Genomic DNA, 19255 nt, shown 5'->3' with positions numbered 1-19255 from the left:
TATGCACAGTCACAGTCACACACACACACACACACACACACACACACACACACACACACACACACACACACACACACACACACACACACATTTACATATGAAACTACAGAAAGTCACAGGGAGCAGTTGGTTAATGTGTGAACAATAGTTTGAAACACACACACACACTCTTGGTTTCCTGGCAGTGGATAACAGCAGTGATGTTTAGTATTCAGAGAGAAGGATGGAAACCAGAGGAGACAGAAGAGAGAGAGAGAGAGAGAGAGAGAGAGAGAGAGATGGTTTCAGTAACAAAGCAGCCTCTTCGTGACTCCCTCACTGAGATTCCTGTTGTGTGTGTGTGTGTGTGTGTGTGTGTGTGTGTGTGTGTGTGTGTGTGTGTGTGTGTGTGTGTGTGTGGCTGGATCTCTCCCCATGAAACATTTGTTCATGCATAAACCAACTGCTCATCACAACTTTGCTTACAGTGGGTTGTACTTCCGTCTGTGTGTGTGAGATTGCACCATTTATTTCCACATGAATACATAAAGACAGTTGACTTACCCAAACCAAACTCATGGGGTGGTGGTGGTTCAGCTGCCCTGAAACAGTAAAGAAAATATGATCAGTGGATGAACACAGTCGATTACAGTATTACAGTATACACATAAACAGTACAGTTTGTCAAATACAGCATCTTGATCAGTAACACTTCATACTATGACGCTATAATGCTGACCCTCTAGTGCCAAAAATGCACATGCAGGGCTTTGGTGTCAAGTTAGCAGTAATAAACAGTGTTGTGTAAGCTCACACTTCACAAGACTTTAGCTCAAACTTTAGCTCTCTCTCTCTTTGCTTGTTGCTGCATCACACTTGTTTTGTCAGTTGACAATACGAACATCATTAACACTCTCAGAAGGGAACAAGTCCCATGTTCATTAGATGCAAACTGACTCCTTCAGTTCACCAAAAACATGAGCACATTCACTCATGCACAGCACCGGTAAAAAAGATACGCAGTGTCCAGGTAGACTTTCAAAATGAAGGCATAAAACCTACTTTTCAGTTTTAGGAAAAGATTGTGCTTTTGTGTAACTTTCGTAAGTTAACGTAACTTACGTGCATTACATAAGCTAAAGAGAAGTCAACATTGATTATTGGTTTCAAACAGGACAATGTCCATTCATTTTAGTTATAAAAACATTTTACAAGCAGTAACAGCAGGGATGTGTGAGATTTCTGTGTTTTCTTCCTGTTAGACTAGTTGACTAGTCTAAATCAAATTTTGCATTTAACCGACAGTTACATTAGTCATCGGGAACATTCCTAATCAACAGTCTGCCAGTCTTGAAGGGACTCTTAAAAGCAGCGTCACCTCTCAAATGAAGCGCTGCATCACATTTTCAGAAGATATAAACAGAAATAAAGACACATTTGCACAGTGTGACTCTGAATACACACATGTATTTCTCCAGAGATCAGCCTGATACAGCGCAGCGTCCCTCTAATCCCAAACTAATTTCTCTGAACCTTTAGGTCCTGAGACACCAAAACAAAACTGTCTAAGATCAATAAAGAACCTGTTTGGTTTCACTGTTTGGATTAAAGGATTTATTCCAATTGCAACTGTAGAAACTCATTAGGAGAATCAGAGTCCTTACTTCTTTTGCAAACCCAGGGAAACGAGATATTTGTCTTGAGTAGGGTATGTGTGTGTTTTAGTGCCAGTTACTGCAGTTTGACAGTGAAAACTCGATGATGTGCTTTGGTTCTAAGAGGTGTCATCAGTGGCTGCTTTAATCCCATAAAATCCTTTAAAACTTCAGGACAGTGCTTCATTTGTTCTAGCAGCCAAACTTGTGTGTTCCTGATTCTGCCAACACGTCTCGGTAGTTTAAAGCAGAACCTGCCAGAGAGCACGCACACATAGAAAGCGTGGGAATTTGAATGTCTCGGCGGGCTGTGGGGGCTGATGAGGTGACGGCTTGCCAAGGCTTCAGTAGCTAATTCATCAACCTGTCTGTCTGTCTGACGGCCTCCCTTTCAGTCTGACTAACTACCTGTCTGTCCACCTGTCTGGCTTTCCCCTGTTTGAGACGTGCCTGTGATACTGATGAGAGCTTCTTTCTTCTCACAACCAGGCCGTATAGATTGGATTATTGATCTGTGTGCACAAAAGAAAGATAAAAGCAAGCGTACATATGTGTGAAAGACACACACAAGCAAAGAGAAGGGCGATGACAGAGAAAGAAAAAGGAATAAAAGAGGTCAGAAAGTGTAGAAAACACCCAGAGCTGAAGCAGCCAGCTGTCAGAGGAAAGACACAGAGATGAGAGTATTCCCATACACAACATTTCAACCTCTTAAAGATGCATTCAAGGCTCTGCTCCACTGTCAGCTGCAGCCTTCAGCTTTAACAATGATGATAGTGGTTGATGGTGACTGAGAAGATCTCGGCAGAAGAGATGAGACGGAACAGAAACATGTTCTAATCTAGATCCGAGTTCTTTAACATGTAACCGCACCTCCAGGTCCGAGCCCAAAAGAATGATGAAAAGTGGGCAGAGATGGTGGAGTAAAGGTACACAGAACAACCACAGTAAGGGGTGTGGCCTCGTAGCGTAGCGGTACAGCTAGCAAGCAGTCATAGCTAACCAACCATAGCTAACCAGAAGTACATTTGTGGTCCTTTTTGAAAAAGAGTCTGTTGCAGTCTGGTGGAGTTTTCACCAGGGCTGTAGTCAACCAAAGAAAATACTGGTCAACTAGGGACGAAAACTGCATGTTGTTAATTAAATCAGCCACAGAGCACTGAGTGTACTCCAGCTGGTAGCCAAAACAGTGCTAATCAAAGTCACACAGCGTTGCCAACCACATGAATTCCTGCTGTTTGTCCATTTCTTGTTCTTTTTTCAGCTTTATTGTTACTTTCAGGGCATGTCTGTCAAGTAAATTTACATACAGCAACAACACACACACATATGCATCACACTGTGTGATGTTGGTCACACTGGCTTCCGTCCATAAATAGAGGTCAGAGCGAACGCAGCGTGCACCGCAGTACATCCACAGAAAGTTATCTGCATCCAATCTACTACTGTCATAACTTGGCTACAAACGAGGCTGAATGTTCACACAGTTTCTCTGGACTGTCCCTCAATATTACAACATTAGTCCAAAAAACAGTCCGACAGACAAACATTTTATCCTCTCAGCTCCTCTGTATTATGAGGCTGAAGGCTGATGTACAGACGATGTCAGTTACTGTAGTTTGGAGTCAGTAAATGTTCAGCCTGTCACTCAAATTCATCAGGTCTGTATATGTCACACCCTTGACAATAATGGATTAAGAAGCGTTTCTCTGCTCATTAAAGCAACACTGCCTGTCCAATGAGAATTTGAGAGGAGCAAGGATCGACGAACCGACCACGAGGTGTCAGCCCGAGGTTCTGCGGCTGTCAAAAGTGTCAAAAGTTAAAAACTTTAAGTAAAGGGTTAGCAGAAAGTTGTGTAGATTAGTCCCAAAAGGTTGACTCTTTGTCAGCACTGGCCTCACAAGTTTCGGCTGATGTTTTGAGCCATTTTCAACATATGAAACACAGATTTTTATTAATTAAATAAGAACAAACTTTGACACACCTTATTTTCCATGAACTGCACTGTTCATCATTCGGAGCCAAATCTGTCACTTTGTGTGGGAAACAAATTGTTCTCCCTGTGCGACTATGACCAGTTTTTTTAATTTAAAAAATAAACAATAGCTTTATTTCTAATAAACCACCAGCCTTAACTCTGGGCACCTCAGACAGTGTTCTGTAGTTATAAACATACTGAGCAGCACCAATTTATTTAACCACCTGTCTGACTCAATAAATCCAGTCTGCTCTTCAACACAGTCATGTAAATCACGTTATGAGTTCTCTGGTTGGTTGGCAGCAAAGATAATTATTGAACTGAAGGAAGCTGCAGTGTCTGGCTGCTGACCAAACCTGAGAAAATCTCACTCTGATGATGAATTATGGACGGCTCTCAACATCCCAACATTTGATTGTTGTTAACCCAAAGGCACAAAATTCTGGCATCCAAAATTTAGAAGGAAGAACCCGATGTCTCCAAAAATATGAACATCGTTAAGTGGTTGGGAGAACACAAAAGCAATTAAAAAGACACACAAATGACAATTTTTAGGCTTTTTAGTCATTATTTACACATGATTAGGACTGACTTATTAGTGTCAAGTGTACAAGCGCATTTCAACGGTGCCAAAGAGGGTTTGCAAGTTTCTTACCACTTTGTTCACAAATGCAAAAGAAGAAATAATTAAGACATTTTGATGTTAGCTGAATGTTTTGTGGACGACTGCAGGCAGGAGCTGCAGAGACACCTGCACTTCACCAAAAACACCTAACAATTCTATTCATTATCGATGAATCTGCTGATTATTTCCTGTCATAAATGACAAAAAATGGCAGAAATGATTAATTCATTATCAAAATCCTTTCAATCACCTAACTGATAAATTGATTAATTGTTAACTGACTGATCTTTGCAGCTCTACAACCCGCAGTAAATCTTCTCTTTAATTAAATAATTGAACATCTGACTCTTTATGTGTTTGAACAGCAGACCAGGCTCACATCATGTCCATGTGAGCAGAGTGATGCTACAGGCAAACCGCTGTCATGTGTTACAGCAGGTTTTCTCTGCTGGCGTTAATGAGCTTTTCTTCATTACTTCCTGTAACCTTCTGCTGAGCAAGAATACTGTAATTGACAAGTACAGATTCTTCCCAGTCCCAGGGCACATGGTGATGATGTCAGAGACCTAATTAGTTACCACATCACCAACTGGACCAACTGGGAGTAACAAGTAACATGTTACAATGACTGAGCAGGTATTTTTAGATACAAATTTAAACTATGTTGAGAAGTTTTGGGGTATAATTCTGGAGCAAAGAGCAAAAGTCAACAATAAGTAAATAAGTGATAATAAGTCAGATTTACTATTAATATAAGTGATAAGATGCCATGGTGTCCTGTTTAGAGCATGATGGCTGTTTCAGCAGACCAATATTTTCAGCCCAATATCTGACCTATCACAGCTTCAGTATCAGCATGTGTGTTGTCTGATATCTGCTGATATGAAAACTTCCTCAGAACATAATATAAACTGTTTTTAATATCTAGATTTATGAGCAGCATTTTATGTTTATTCAATCATTTTCCTTAATTCAGATTTTAATATGTGATATAATGATAATAAATATAATATATTGATATTTATCATTATTGATAATGATAAAAATATATATATATATCTCTGAGAATTTCCTGTTTCAGTGCCCTGATGTAATTTTGGACAATAAACCAACATTTAACTGCAAAATATCTTCCTATTATCCTCCATCAAATTGCAAAAAAATATATATTATATATATGATATTTTATGTATATTATATTCTGTGTGAGAATTCTTGTCCAATATATCAATATTGGGTGTTTTTACTCCCTAATATCGGTATAGGTATCTGCTCCAAAAATCCAGTCTTTGTTGGGTTGTAGTCTTTATAAAAAGAATGAAAGTCAAGAACTCTGTGGGTGTTTTTCATTATTTTCATTTCATTGTCATTTTCATTTCTCAACCTTCGACCTGGAAGTCATTCCCCCTCCGACACAATGACAGATCTTCAAATTCTTAAATGGACCCAGAGGAGACGAGGAGCGAGGAGAGAGGAGACGTCTGAAGGAGCTAGAAGACGCCAGCGCGTCCTACGCAGAAGTCTTTTATCAAGTGGCGTGATGCTGAGTGGACAGTTTTGGCGATTGTCCTCCTGCATCATCAGGACCCACGCAGGATAATCACATTCTGGTACTGACAGAAGTTTAAGCAGCACTTTAATGCTTCTGATGGCAACTTTGGCTCCTCGTCTGCTGCTCACATCCTCGTTAGTTAAGAAGAAGCAAGTGAGGGAATCAAGGAGACAACTTTGTCAAATTAAAAGCATGCTATGATGCAAAGCAAACTCACATCACCTCTGCTGACTTTGATATTTTTTTAACCATGTGGCAACAAAACTACAGGCGAAAACAAAGAATCAGGGTTTAGTTAAAACCATGTTTAGGCGAGTTATGCACACAGATTTGGAGGAGTGGTTGTTACAGTGGAACCAGATGTCCTGGTATGATGAACACTCACCTGCCAGCCAATCAGAGGCTGGTCATGATATGAGAGAAACTATGGCAACAGAGAAAGCATAAACATTATAAAGACTTGAGGCAGGAGAGACAGACAGACAGAAGAGAGATGATTACTGGGAACCTGCATCACATCATCAAGGTGAAATCATAAGCCATAATCAGTTTATTGGTGTGTAGTTGTGTGCACATCATGTACACAAACACACACACACACACACACACACACACACACACACACACACACACACACACACACACACACACACACACACACTCAGACACACAAACAAATAAACTTACACACAAATACACAGAGTCACACACTGCCCTCTTGCTATCTCACAGTTTTGTAGAAAATTGTTTTTCATTGCTCGGTGACATTACAAAATGAGTAACTATAACTCATGTTGTTTGTGTTAGTGTGTGACTGTTTCTGTGGTGTGTGGTGTGTGTGTGTGCGTATGTTTGTGTGTGTGTGTGTGTGTGTGTGTGTGTGTGTGTGTGTGTGTGTGTGTGTGTGTGTGTGTGTTTGTGTGTGTTTTGGGTGAGACAGGCACAGAATGACAGAAAAGAAGAGAGACAATGAATAAGGAAAGAGGTCAACAAGTTAGAGGGAGAGAACGAGAGTTGGTCTTGTCTTTATCTGTCAACCACAGTTTGTCTCCCTCGTCTCATTATTATACTGCCAGCATCTGTAAACACACACACACACACACACACACACACACACACACACACAGACTCAGACACACAAACAAATAAACTTTCACAGGACATATAATATTGCCAGAGCACAACAGTAAACAAGAGAAGCGGGTATGAACCAATATGAGGACACACACACACACACACACACACACACACACACACACACACACATGTCCTGTCACAGGGCAGATGAAACATTCAGCTGTAAACACAGACTTGTGCAGGTTTCCAGACAATAATATAACACTGTTTATATGTGTGTTGTGTTTATACACACAAACACAAACACATAAATACATAAGGACAAACTGGAAACATGGACGACATCATCACTCATATGAGATGTGGTTCCACAGGTCAGAACAGATGCACATTGATTTTCTCTTCTGCTGCAAACAACAACAACCTGCCCAGCCAACAACATCCAAAACTCAGGGAGAGAAGATTTTCAAGAATCGATTAGGCCTGTAGAAATGTGTCAGACATATTTAATCAGGCCCAAAAAGCACGAAGAGTGAAGCAGCTGCACACTTTGATCGGCTCAACTTTCCATCACTCTTACTTTTCTTTCAAACCACAAACAAAAGCTCACCAAAACCTGATTGGAACTGGACCAAGATCCACCTCTTTAGAGGACGTCGACCTGGTTGTTTAGTCAGGCTCAGTTCCAGAACAAAATGACTTTAGGTGCATTTGAAATTAATGGGGGTGCTACAGTGTGGGACGGCAAAAGCAAGAAAAATAGTGTAGGTGTTTTGAGTCCTAAGGAAGGCTGCCGATGAACAGATCGTGCTGGAGCACAGCAAGATAAAGAAGACAGTCAGTACAGTGAGTTGTTCCTTTCCTTCACGGCAACAGTTTGCTGTATTTGCAACAGTTCCTCAAAATTATCATGTCTTTCCAGTTACTTTCCAGAACATAAACAGTCTCCTTTCTCTCACAGTTCTATTTATTACTACTTCTCAGAGTCCACTGAGCTTCACATAGACAAGTCCAGATGAGATACACATTTTGCAGTGTCCATCTCACTATGAATTTGCATAAGTAGTTAGCAGGGTTATACTTGGTATTCTGAACACATTCAACAAAGTAAAGAAACTTGAAGCAAGTATAACAAGCACAGTGATATCAATTTAACTCAAGATCCCAGTCTTTGATTTTTCTTTGCCAAAGTTGCCTCACAGGCCTCAGCTGTAGCAGCATTAACTGTTTATTCATCAAACATTGTGCCAAAATATTAACAATTCAGTTCCGACTTTATCGCTCCTTGCAGATTATGTTTACATGGAGATATTCAGAAATGATGAACACATATCTTGGACCCCCTGTCGGAGCCCGCAGGATGCCGGGGCTGAATGAGCAGGAGGTGACGCTGATGCAAAGCAGCAACGGCTTTGACAGGCAGACGGAGAGATGGGAGGTTTTAGCGGTTTAGACCGCCAGCTTGGAAGGGTGCGTTTGGTTTGTATTGGAGTGTGAGGCGTGCCACGTGTGATTACAGTGTAGCTCGAGTTGACTGCCTGAACTGGCTCGCAGGTGTCGCTACATTTGTGTTCCTGTCAGTGAGCTTTTTTGCTAACTAACCCTCACTAAGGAAAAAGCTTCAGAAAAAAAGACTCTGCAGCCCCTCTAACCTGGAAAAAGTTGTCAACACTAGTAAATGAACACAGCATGTTGTTCCTTTTCAGCAACAGCAAAAAGTAAGACTGATACCTGACACGGCGTAGAGCTGTTGTAACAGTGATGCACATACCACAAATGTGCATATGTTATTTCATTACAGTTTGGTGAAAAGCACAACTTTTTATGTATCAGAGTTCAACTAACAGCTTTCACATTACTGTAAAAAGAACTAAACCAAACACACCAGAGTTTGTTTGAACTGTACTGACTGCACAATGTTTCTAATGTCTTCTTGCCTAAAGTGAAGATATGTAAAGGATATCAAAGTTTAGTTATTTATTCTGGCAATATGGCTGCCTTTACATCTGCACCTCTGCAGGTAATTAAATGTCTGAGTGTTTTTCTCCGTGTGAAGAAGACCGAAAAGAGGTAAAAGACAGATATAAAGTTCAACCCAGGACTCTAATGAGACGAGTTCACTCTCACCCTTTTGACTCAGGCTCATTAAAACATATTGCTACCTGTCATTTAGGAAACCATTAGCACTAAGAGTACAGCTTCAGACTCACACTGCTGTTAAAGAAACAGTAACGAGAGCACAGAGATGGGAGAGAAAAGTGGACGGACAGATGGACACCTGGTGTGAGACATGAAGAGAGGGAACAACAGTCTGCTCTGATGTTTTCTCCTGCAGACACTTGGAGGAGAAATCTTTCATTAATTCACCAGTTTCCATACAGAAAGGGTCATTGTGTTGATGTCAAAGGGAGGCACTCTGAGGGAAACGTAACGATAAATGCAGAGGAGTTTCTGATACAATGGTGGTCTGAGGACAAAAAGAAACAACCTAAATTCAAAATGACACAGCGTGTGTTGATCAGTGGGAGGAGGTGTGGAGGACCAGAGAGAGGCTGACGGGCCACAGCAGGCGCCAGACAAGATATACGGATATATAACAGGGTGATGGATGGAGAATTTTCAGAGCTTTAAAAGAGGCAAGGCCATGCTCTCACTACAACGCCAACACTCTGATATGAGCGACACACTGCAGGTAATTTTATATTCATTCATTCAAGGCCTATTTCTTATTACATTTTGAATTATACATGAGAAATAAAAAGTATTTGCTCAATTATGATGATTTCTCTCCTTTTATTTAAAAAGCTTTGTGCAAATTTTCAATTGAACATCTAATAAAATATACTGTGCAGTCTGCTGTACTTTTATGGCTCTTATTGGTTGATTCTGTCCATACTGTTTGTTTCTGTAGCATCTTGACAGGGTTTTCTTGTTAACTTTGCTTTGGATTTTGGACCTCAGACTTTTTGCATTGGATTTAGCTACATTTTGGTCTTCACCCTCACCTGGACTGATTGTGGAAGACAAACTTTTGATCAAGTGAAGCTGGTGAGCCCATTACCTTAGCTGGAGCACTGAATGCACTCACTGAGGCTTTGCTACAGCCAGTGGGAAACCCCGAGGGCCTACAGGCCTTCAGAGAAGACCTAACATATCAGTATTTCAAATGTTATATTTAAATATATTATCATTTAATTATTAGGCTGTTCTCCTCTTATTCTAATTTAAACCTAATTTTCTTTCAACTTTGCTTCACAAATGAAAGTGTTACTGTCCTGAAAACAGCAGAATAGAGTTGTCCAACCAGATTTGTTTGATGTTGTCTCTAGGCAGAGAAAGCTTAGAGCTGGTTCACTGATTGGTTAGGACAGAAAGCCACAGCCTGTGTGTTTGTTCAGAAAATGACAGGTGAATTAACCAATCACATTTCGATTTACAGTGGGTGGGACTAAAAATCGCCCCATTAGGTCTTCATGAAGGCTAGCGATATCCTGTTCCAGATGAAGCGGTTGAGATCAACGCTGTTGCTAGGTGGCTAACTTGATTGCACTACCTTTTTCAAGGTGGACTTACACAGCATAGGACTGTGTTATTTAGGAGCCTGAAATTGCACTTGTCCCCGAGTCTGTAAACAACTTTTTTAAAGCTACTTCCAATCCTGCAGCACAGTAGACAGAGCTGTGCTGGGAGACAGAAATAAGAAAACTGCACATCTATGCTACATGTGTGGTACTGAAACAGAGAAATAAGAACAACAAAAAGAAATTCAGAATGATTCATATAGATTATTACAGCTCTTAATATCAAAAACAAACACGTCACAAGCTACCTGGCTGTCTGCTGCTCATTTCAGCCAAATCTTTTTCCATGTTGCTGCATTTTTGGTGTTTCTGGCTAACTTCTAGCCAAACTGAATTCCCAGCTCTAATAGTCACAGTTCACCACTGCCTATAGCTAACGGCTGGAGGCACAGGAGGGCCTTGGATGAAGGTTGCAACTCACAAGACCTCTAGACAGAACACCACAGAAAAATCTTCAGAACGATGAGGAGAAGGAAGAGATCAGAGAGGAGGTTCGTGGTGTTTGAGCCTGTAGGGGAGAACAGTCTGCAGCGTAATTTGTAAAGTCCACTTTTTTTTAGTCCATGTAGGTCTTTTCACACTCCCTTCATGCAACAGAAGTATAGATCATCTTTAAGGTACAAGCTTTCCTTTTTGTCTTGGCTGGTCAGATTCCTTCTCCTGTTCAGAATCACCCCCGACTGCGATTTGCGAAACAACGAAATAAACAACAGAGCATAATATGAAATGACAAATGTTTTTCTATCCTCACTCAGTATATTTCATCTTATTTCACAGCCCTGCTAACAAGTTATAGCTCTAGTTAACTTTTTAATCTGCATCACTAGACGTCTGTGTGTCAATTTGGCTTCTGCATCTGCACACATTAAAGATCGGTGCGTGAGCTGCACACAGTATGAAAAATATATAACAGAAATTTCATCTTAAACAGTAATATGGTCTTATTGAAAAGGTGCACCATGTGCAGCAGTTGTAGAAAACAAATAAGATCCTGTGGGGTGTTTGTCATGTCACTAACTCACAATAATAAGTGACAGATCTTGCAGTAAGATGCTGGAAGTAAATACAAAGCTCTCTTTGTCTTGTAATACTTTGTGACACTAATATGATTCTCACGAAAAAGCTGCAAAACCCTGGTGGATACAGTAAAAGTAGAGTCTGCAACACACTGTGCTCTAAAATTTAAATTTAGCATCAAATAAATGTGACATTTCCAGGACCAGCCTTCATCAGACAGCGAAAGACAAGAAATGTGGCAGAGGGCGGACAGTTCACCTGAAGTTCTCACCCGTGTCACAGGTGTGAGCGATTAATGGCCTCATTTCTTCTCTTTTTCTGTCTGATGACAAGCGTCTGTCTGGAAATATCACTTTCATTAGGTGTTAATAAATAACACCCTTCTTCTATCCGACAGGATGACAGGATGTGGGCTATCAAACATCCTTATGAACATTACCTTGACCATCATCAACCATATGAATCTGGATTGTTGGCAACTGTGGAGGACTGTCAGCAGTCCGATACTCTAATCTACATCTTAATCTGACAGTAATCAGTCTACTTGTGAGCCTGAGTCTCAACTTGGCTTCAATGCTCAGTGTGTGGAGAACAAATTGCTGGTCTGAACCCATGACTGGTCAATTACCAGTACTGCTGCTTCAAACCCTCCACGAAGACGCTCTTTATCTGGTTAAGGGCCGACCTCAAACCTCAGCAGACTGCACCTTTTAGCTCCAGTACATTACTGAACCAGTCCAGCGAGCTCAGCTGTCACGAATGCAGCAGAGCTCATTTAACAAGAGAGAGATGGAGGAGATACATTTATTACAGGGACATACAATGGCTGGATAATTGAGGATCCTGCTCCCACTGGGTATCCACCCACTGCATTAGAGGTCAGTCCGACAGTCAGGAAATATTTCTCGTTTTCCGGAACATTGCTGATGGTGCCCATTCAGTGCCGAGGTCCACAATTATAGCAGGTGATTTCTTGTGCAGCCCTCGGTGAGAAGCACTGTCTGCTTTGGAACAAGTACACAGTTCTGCCCTAACTGCCACTTCTGAGGTGCCGGCGTTTTAACACGCGACCGAAGCAGAGCAGTCAATTACCAGCTCGCCACCGCAGAGCGTAACAAGAGCTCCATTTCCTCATTTAAAGAGGGGAAAAAAAGTGTTTCTGTGTTGTTTTAGTGGTTACACAGCCATTCTACAAACCGTCTGCTCATCCATTATGAGCTCAGGCCACCAGAGCATTTCAATTCCCACTTCCACAACCACAAACAATGCAATTTACAGGATCCAGGCGGAGGTGCGACCATCAGCTGAGCCTGCCGACTGTTAAGAGGGCTGGTGTGGAGTCTAAGTGACTGAAGCCCCAGAGAAATCTTCTGTAGGTCCACTGCTTATTTCTCTTATTGTTTCCCTCCACCAGCAGTGAACTGGGAGAGAAATTCAGGACGTTTCTATCATACATTTGTGACTTAATCTCAAAGGATTTCTAGATTGTTTGCTCTTTAATTTATCACTTTATAATCTTGCAGATTTTTTTTTGTTTTTTTTAACATTTAGAAAACCTAATTTCAGTGATGACTCCTGACAGAAACATGTTCTGGTTGTTGATAATCATGATATATTGTGTTTGGGGTGTGGACAGAGATTAAACGGTGCAGTGGTGTCTCACTGCTGCTGCAGGAGGACGGAGCATTTCAGCTCTTTCACTTCCAGCGCTCAGGCAGTTCTTCTGCTGTGACAAGACACTTCAAGTCTGTGGAGCTTATAGAGATGCTTCTCTATCTAACATGCTCTCACACTTTAAGCAAGGCTTGTCGGCTGCAGCGTTTACTCCGGATGAATCCATGTTTTGACCAGGCACACCAAGTTCATTGTGTGTGAAATGCAAATCGGTGTATTTCTGCAAAGGACGGCATCGCTTACATCAACAATTCGCCCCAGCTTCATCCCTCACTTGACTCTAAACCTTTTAAATCTACAATGGTGCAAATAGTAAAGTGACAGATGGGGATGGTTGCTAAAAACTTTGACAGTCCATCGGCCCATCTATGCGACAGCTCACCCACATTTGTCCTGGTGTGCCAGATGGCTAATATTTCCTAATATTTATCAGGCCAAACTACCAAAACTATTTACTCTCTCTTTCATTTTCCAGTTATGCAAGAGATCTAAGTGTTTCTGTCTGTATTCTGTGGCCTCTCTCATGCATCATTCTGCTCATTCTCTAAAAACAGGGTCAAACTGGGATAATACCCAAAATACACAAACAGCAGGACTCCTCTTGGTTTTCTATTTGCTTGTTGAGTATTTCAGGAACAAATAACAGCTGCAGGCCTGCCAAGAGCCGCTCTGATCTCACAAACAACAGATTCCTGGACTCAGCTGATGGTTTTCGTGGCTGACTGTTGCGTCCAGTTTGTATCAATCTTCATTTGCAGGAGCATTAATTCTGAAACAGACACTGAATATGACACAATATATTGAAATGACAGTCTGTCCGATTTTACACCGTCTGCATTTAAAACATGAGCGGCGGCAGCAGAGCGGCGGCAGCAGAAACAAAGAAAATAGCTTCAGAGAGAAGTGAAGTTTGTTAGACCATCTGCCTCCTCCCATCATTAGCTGACAGCAGTACACGCACTCAGGCAGGGCACTAATTCAATTACAGTTGTGCTTGTTTTTTTTTTTTGTTTTTTTTTTTCTTCTCGCTGCTCTAGATAAACCTAATCAGCTCTGATGCTGCTGTCACAGATTCTCTCTGATGTCTGGTGTCCCAAAAACACTAAACACTCAGTTTGTGTGCCAAGTGTGTCTGCAAAGTGCACAATGAGAAGAAAAGCAAGTGAGTACAGATACAAAAACAGGCTTGATTTGTTCACAGAGCGCAGTGGATTGTAGAGTTAAAAGGAGGCAGATTTACACTGATAAAATATGGCGCGTTCATGAGGGACTGGCCTTGTTAATCTGCACTTTTTATCTATTTGCACTTTCCTTCTCTTTCATTGATGTTTGAGGATCCTGTAGGGACATTATTTGTCCTGAAGGTTTTGGGTGTCACCTTACAGTCAAGTCAAGTCAATTTATTTATATAGCATTGACCAAAGTAAAAAATGAAAAATAAAATAAAAAATACACATATTGGCATACAGAGGACACATTAGAAAGGCAGGGAAAACAAGCGTTTTTTTTTGTTTTTTGTTTTTTTTCCTGGATTTGCAGCATTCAGCAGTGAGGGTAGATCAAACATGAAGAGAGAAGCAGCTCCACAGTTTGGGCCACCTTTATGCCTTAAAACAACTCTCAGGGATGCAAAGCAGCAGCTTATCTGATGATTGCAGTGTTCTCAGGGGGCAGTAACAGGTCACTGAGATAAGCTGCAGCCAGCATGTTCAAAGCTTTAAAAACAATAAAACCAAACTCTACATTTTACTGGTAATCAGTGGAACAATAATAAAATCAGCCTAATATGGATTTTATCAGCAGGCATGAAGCCACTTCTTGCACTAGCCGAAGGCGTGACAGAATAGTCTGACTGACTAAGATGCAGCGCGGTGCAAAGCATGAATTTAATCTCCCAAAATCTTTTAAAAAGAACACACAGTTTTAAGATGGTCAAACGATTATCTAACAACAGTGCTTACGTGTTTAGAAAATCAAGAATCAGGGTCAAACAAAATGCCACGGAATTTATTTCATCATCTACAAACCATAATGTCATTAAAAGATTCAGAGAATCCAGAGAAATCACTGCACGTAAAGGGTAAGACCAAAGACCAACATTGAATACGTGTGACCTTTGACCCTTCAGGAAGCTCTGCGGTAAAAATCCATATCATTGTATAAAGGATATGTGCACATGTTTGTTGCTGCATCTACAAATGCAAGTCAAGACTTAATCCGTAAATCAACAACAACATCCAGGAATACTGCAGACTTCTCTGGTCATTCCAAAGTGAATGTCACCCACAATGCATTGCTGTCATGCGTTGAAAAAAGGGGACAACGCATATTAATCAACATTTCATGAATGGAAAAATGCTGTTTTGCAAGATGTCATAAACCTGCAGCAATAATTGTTCTACAGATCACAAACAGACATTTCTACATCAGAAACTGATTCAGCTTATTATTAAGTGCAGAAGACACTTTTTCACTGAAAAGTATCACAGGTATTTTTGATGATTTGTAAAAAGAAATACAACACTAAGCTACAACTGGTGGTCGATCAATGATAGTTTGGGTGCAAAGTGAACAAGAGCAAGTGTGTTTCATTAGAATTCCCTAGCTAACTAACATGCTTAACCAGAGGAAACAAACATTTCCTTTTTCAGCCATTCACTAAATGCCAAATCCTGTTCTCTCCCCTCACACTGAGTGACTGTCACTTGCCCGGAGTCATGGAAGCTGTCACTATACAGTGTTATCTGCAACGTGCAACACAAAATTACAAAAATCCTGAGGTGATATGTCAGTCACAGATTTCTCTCTTGGCAATCAATTTAAATTCTGAACAAAAAGAAGCCATTTTAATAATAAAAAAAAAAACTGTAGATTTCATTTGACTGTGTTGGAGCCGTCAGTTAACAAGAGGAACCCAGGCAGACTGGAGAACACTTTGTGAAGGCGACTGTGGATCCAAATACAGAACCTTATGATTTATAATGTGAAGAGTAAATTCACCGCTCTGATACTGCAGCAGGCACTTCATCACACACTCAGGTACATTTAACACCTCGTTCAGGAACATCCTGTCTCTAATGAGCACGCAGAGGCAAGATGTTCCACAGTGTAGGTGCCGCCACAATATGACACTTTCAAAAAAAGAACCAAAAACTGAAGGTGCCAAAAACTTTTAATTACTGACTACAGCAGTGACAGAATTAATTAGTTCATTATCAGGATATAATTAAACAGAATATTAAACAAAGTGGCTTTTTGCATTTTTCTACAGTTAATGTACTTAAAGGGAGATGGAAACACCTTTTCTGAATAAGTTCTGATGTCGCAACCATTGAAGCCACATGACTGATCAGCCGTTTCAGAAGAAGAAGAAGAAGAAGAAGAAGAAGAAGAAGAAGAAGAAGAAGAAGAAGAAGAAGAAAAAGAAGCTTTACTTCTTCTACTAGAGGTGCACAGAGACTCACATTATCTGTATTGCCGATTGCAAACGTCTTCAACTCTGCTGAGGTAAACATGGAGCTGACTTTTTCCAAATAATTATGAGCAACTTCAGACAGAAGAAATGTCTGTTTCCATCAGATTATTTGTGCTTTTTCAACAACGTGTTGAGATTTGGGTTCATCGGTATCCTCTACCCCAGTGTTTCCCAAACTTCTGTCCTGGGGAGCCACTTTAAAAATCACAAAACATCACGACCCATTTCAACCCAATCGACCTCATCAATAAATTCCAATTGCCATTTTCACATCAACTTATATTATCTTGACACACTATTGAAAACATACACGTGTTAAAACTTTAGAAATGAAAAATAAATTCATTTAGGCTGCGTTAACGGGCCGAATCATTGCTTTTATTTCCCCTCATCAGGAAAATAAAATGGAACGTTTAGATTGCAGACATTGCATTTAGATGGAAATTACAGGCTTTTGGTTTTTCCTCTCATCAGTGAAAAAAATACATATTTTGAATGTTTTATGAAAGATGTACTGCAGATATAAATAGTCAATTTATTTCTTCCACAGTCTTTTATGTATTTGGGGACCCAAATAAAGTCTTGTGTGACCTACCTTTGGGTCCCGACCCAGTCTTTGGTAATGACTAATCTGCTCTGCTCTATTCCAACGAAGCCTTACTTACTACACCTTGTGTACTCCAGTCTATTCGCTCAAAACCAGCTGATGAAAATGTGTCCAATTCCCATTTCCTTTTGTTTTAATTTTTTTTCAGTTTGCTTTAAATTCACTTGACATTTAGATGGAAACTTGTGACACTCTTTACTGTTCTTGTCTCCTGTTACAAACAGGAAACATGTAATGAGGCCTTAATGTTGTTATAGTTACCATATTAGACATCTGCGTGTGTGACTGAGTGCATTCATGTCACGTATTAGACTTTCATTGTGAATAAACATGGATTTTTTTGACACACAGGACTGAGGCAGGACCTGAAGCGGGTGGGCATGTTCGCAATATCATGTATTCTAATTAGCAGATAATGTGTTGGCATTGATTTACATAATTCTTTTTGTATTCTGCCCACTATGTATTCAAAATTCAATTTAAAATCTAGAGGGCTGGTTTGCATCATAATGATGTAATTATGGCAGAATGAATAATGTCAAGCTGCAAAACAAGAGTCACTGTCCACATGACTTTTGCACACTTTCAACTCAGTTACTGCATCACCAAAAAATCACTCACATATTGTATCCCTGCTGTACTCCCACATATCTATAAGACCGATGTAGAGCCTCTGAAATTGTGTTTATTCTTTCAGGACTAAAATGTATCTTCAGCTGCTTCACAGAGCCGCATGTGAAGCAGCGTCAGGCTGTCAGCAAACACGCCTCTTTACAAAGTGACAAATGAATAAAGTGATTGAAACATGCTGCCGTGCCTCTGGGGTTGATTTTTGGAGTGCTCCTTTATTGGCTTCACATGAATGTCATGCAGAACTGCACAGCCCTGTGAGCGAAATGGAAAGCAGCTCCGGAGTGAAGGAATTGATTCAAGTCGGAATTGATCGGTGCGGCGTGATGGAAAAAGACTGGAAAATAGTGTCAAAAATATCTGGAGTTGTATGTTCTGGGATAATGAAAAGCCTCCACAGCGAAACATAAAATGAGTTATCCAACAAATAGTTTCAACCAAGCTATTTATATAGATATGTTGACTATAGTGTGTTTAGACTATAACCTCCTGTTAGGGTTTGTCTGTCAGCTGTTAACGTAACATTTCAAGAATAATTAAATCAGTTTCTTTCAATAATACAATTAAAGGTGTTGTTAGATTGCTGCCTGTTAATTAAAGTGAGCAAACAGTTTTGTTATTGTAGTGAAAATGTTTTTTCTGAAAGGTTAAACACCAACAAATATGGATAGAAGCAGAATATTTCATTAAATAAAATCATGTTGTGAATTTAGAGAAAAAGTAACAGCGGGGCCCTTTTCTGTGTGTCCGCCTCGCCTCCTCTTAGCTCTGTATCCTGTCTCTCTAAAGCTGAACCATCAATGAGAGCTACAAACCCAAAAAAACAACAAACTGTATTTCACACTATGATGGTTTTAGTGTGCAGTTGGACCACGGAACAATGACCATCCATCACACCGCTAGTTTCCAGAGAAATCATATAACAGTACCAAAGTTTTTGTTATTTTGAGAGCAAATTGCCCAAGGATATGAATACAAATGGATTATATAATTTATTTTGTTGCTAACCGTTGTTAAGTCACAATATTACACTTGAGGGTGAGCTTTCACATCATTATTGGCACTTCAGCGATGCTTACAGACCTCGTCGCAGGGGATGTCATGGTGATGGAATTTCCCCTGAGGTTGTCTCAACAGCACAGTATTCATTATAAGCACCAGCCTTTTGTCTGTTGTTGCAAATGACTTCCATCCATCCATCTTCAACCGCTTATCTGAAATCGGGTTATGGAGATAACAGTTCCGGCAGAGATATAATCCCTCCACCTAGTCCTCGGTCTGCCCTGTGTTCTCCCCCCCCAGCTGGAAATTACTTCATTTATAACAAATGAATCAAGTAATCTGGTACACGAACAAAAAAGGTAACGTTAGCTGTGTATCCCACCTCACTGCTGCTGGCTGC

General features: G+C 40.4%; 1 protein-coding gene across 1 annotated transcript in view; it reads right to left on the bottom strand.

The window, feature by feature from the left end:
- The window catches only part of slc8a2b (solute carrier family 8 member 2b), a 238522-nt gene that overhangs the window by 155533 nt on the left and 63734 nt on the right, over positions 1-19255 (bottom strand). The window contains exon 2 of the mRNA XM_084717566.1: positions 544-581. The gene's annotated coding sequence lies outside the window, so the exon portion shown is untranslated. The remainder of the gene's footprint in view (positions 1-543; positions 582-19255) is intronic.

The sequence above is a fragment of the Lutjanus erythropterus genome, chromosome 4 (assembly GCF_056507025.1).
Source record: "Lutjanus erythropterus isolate fLutEry1 chromosome 4, fLutEry1.hap2, whole genome shotgun sequence".
Taxonomy (NCBI): domain Eukaryota; kingdom Metazoa; phylum Chordata; class Actinopteri; order Lutjaniformes; family Lutjanidae; genus Lutjanus; species Lutjanus erythropterus.
Note: the sequence above shows the minus strand (reverse complement) of the source record. Positions and strands in the feature narration are given on the sequence as shown.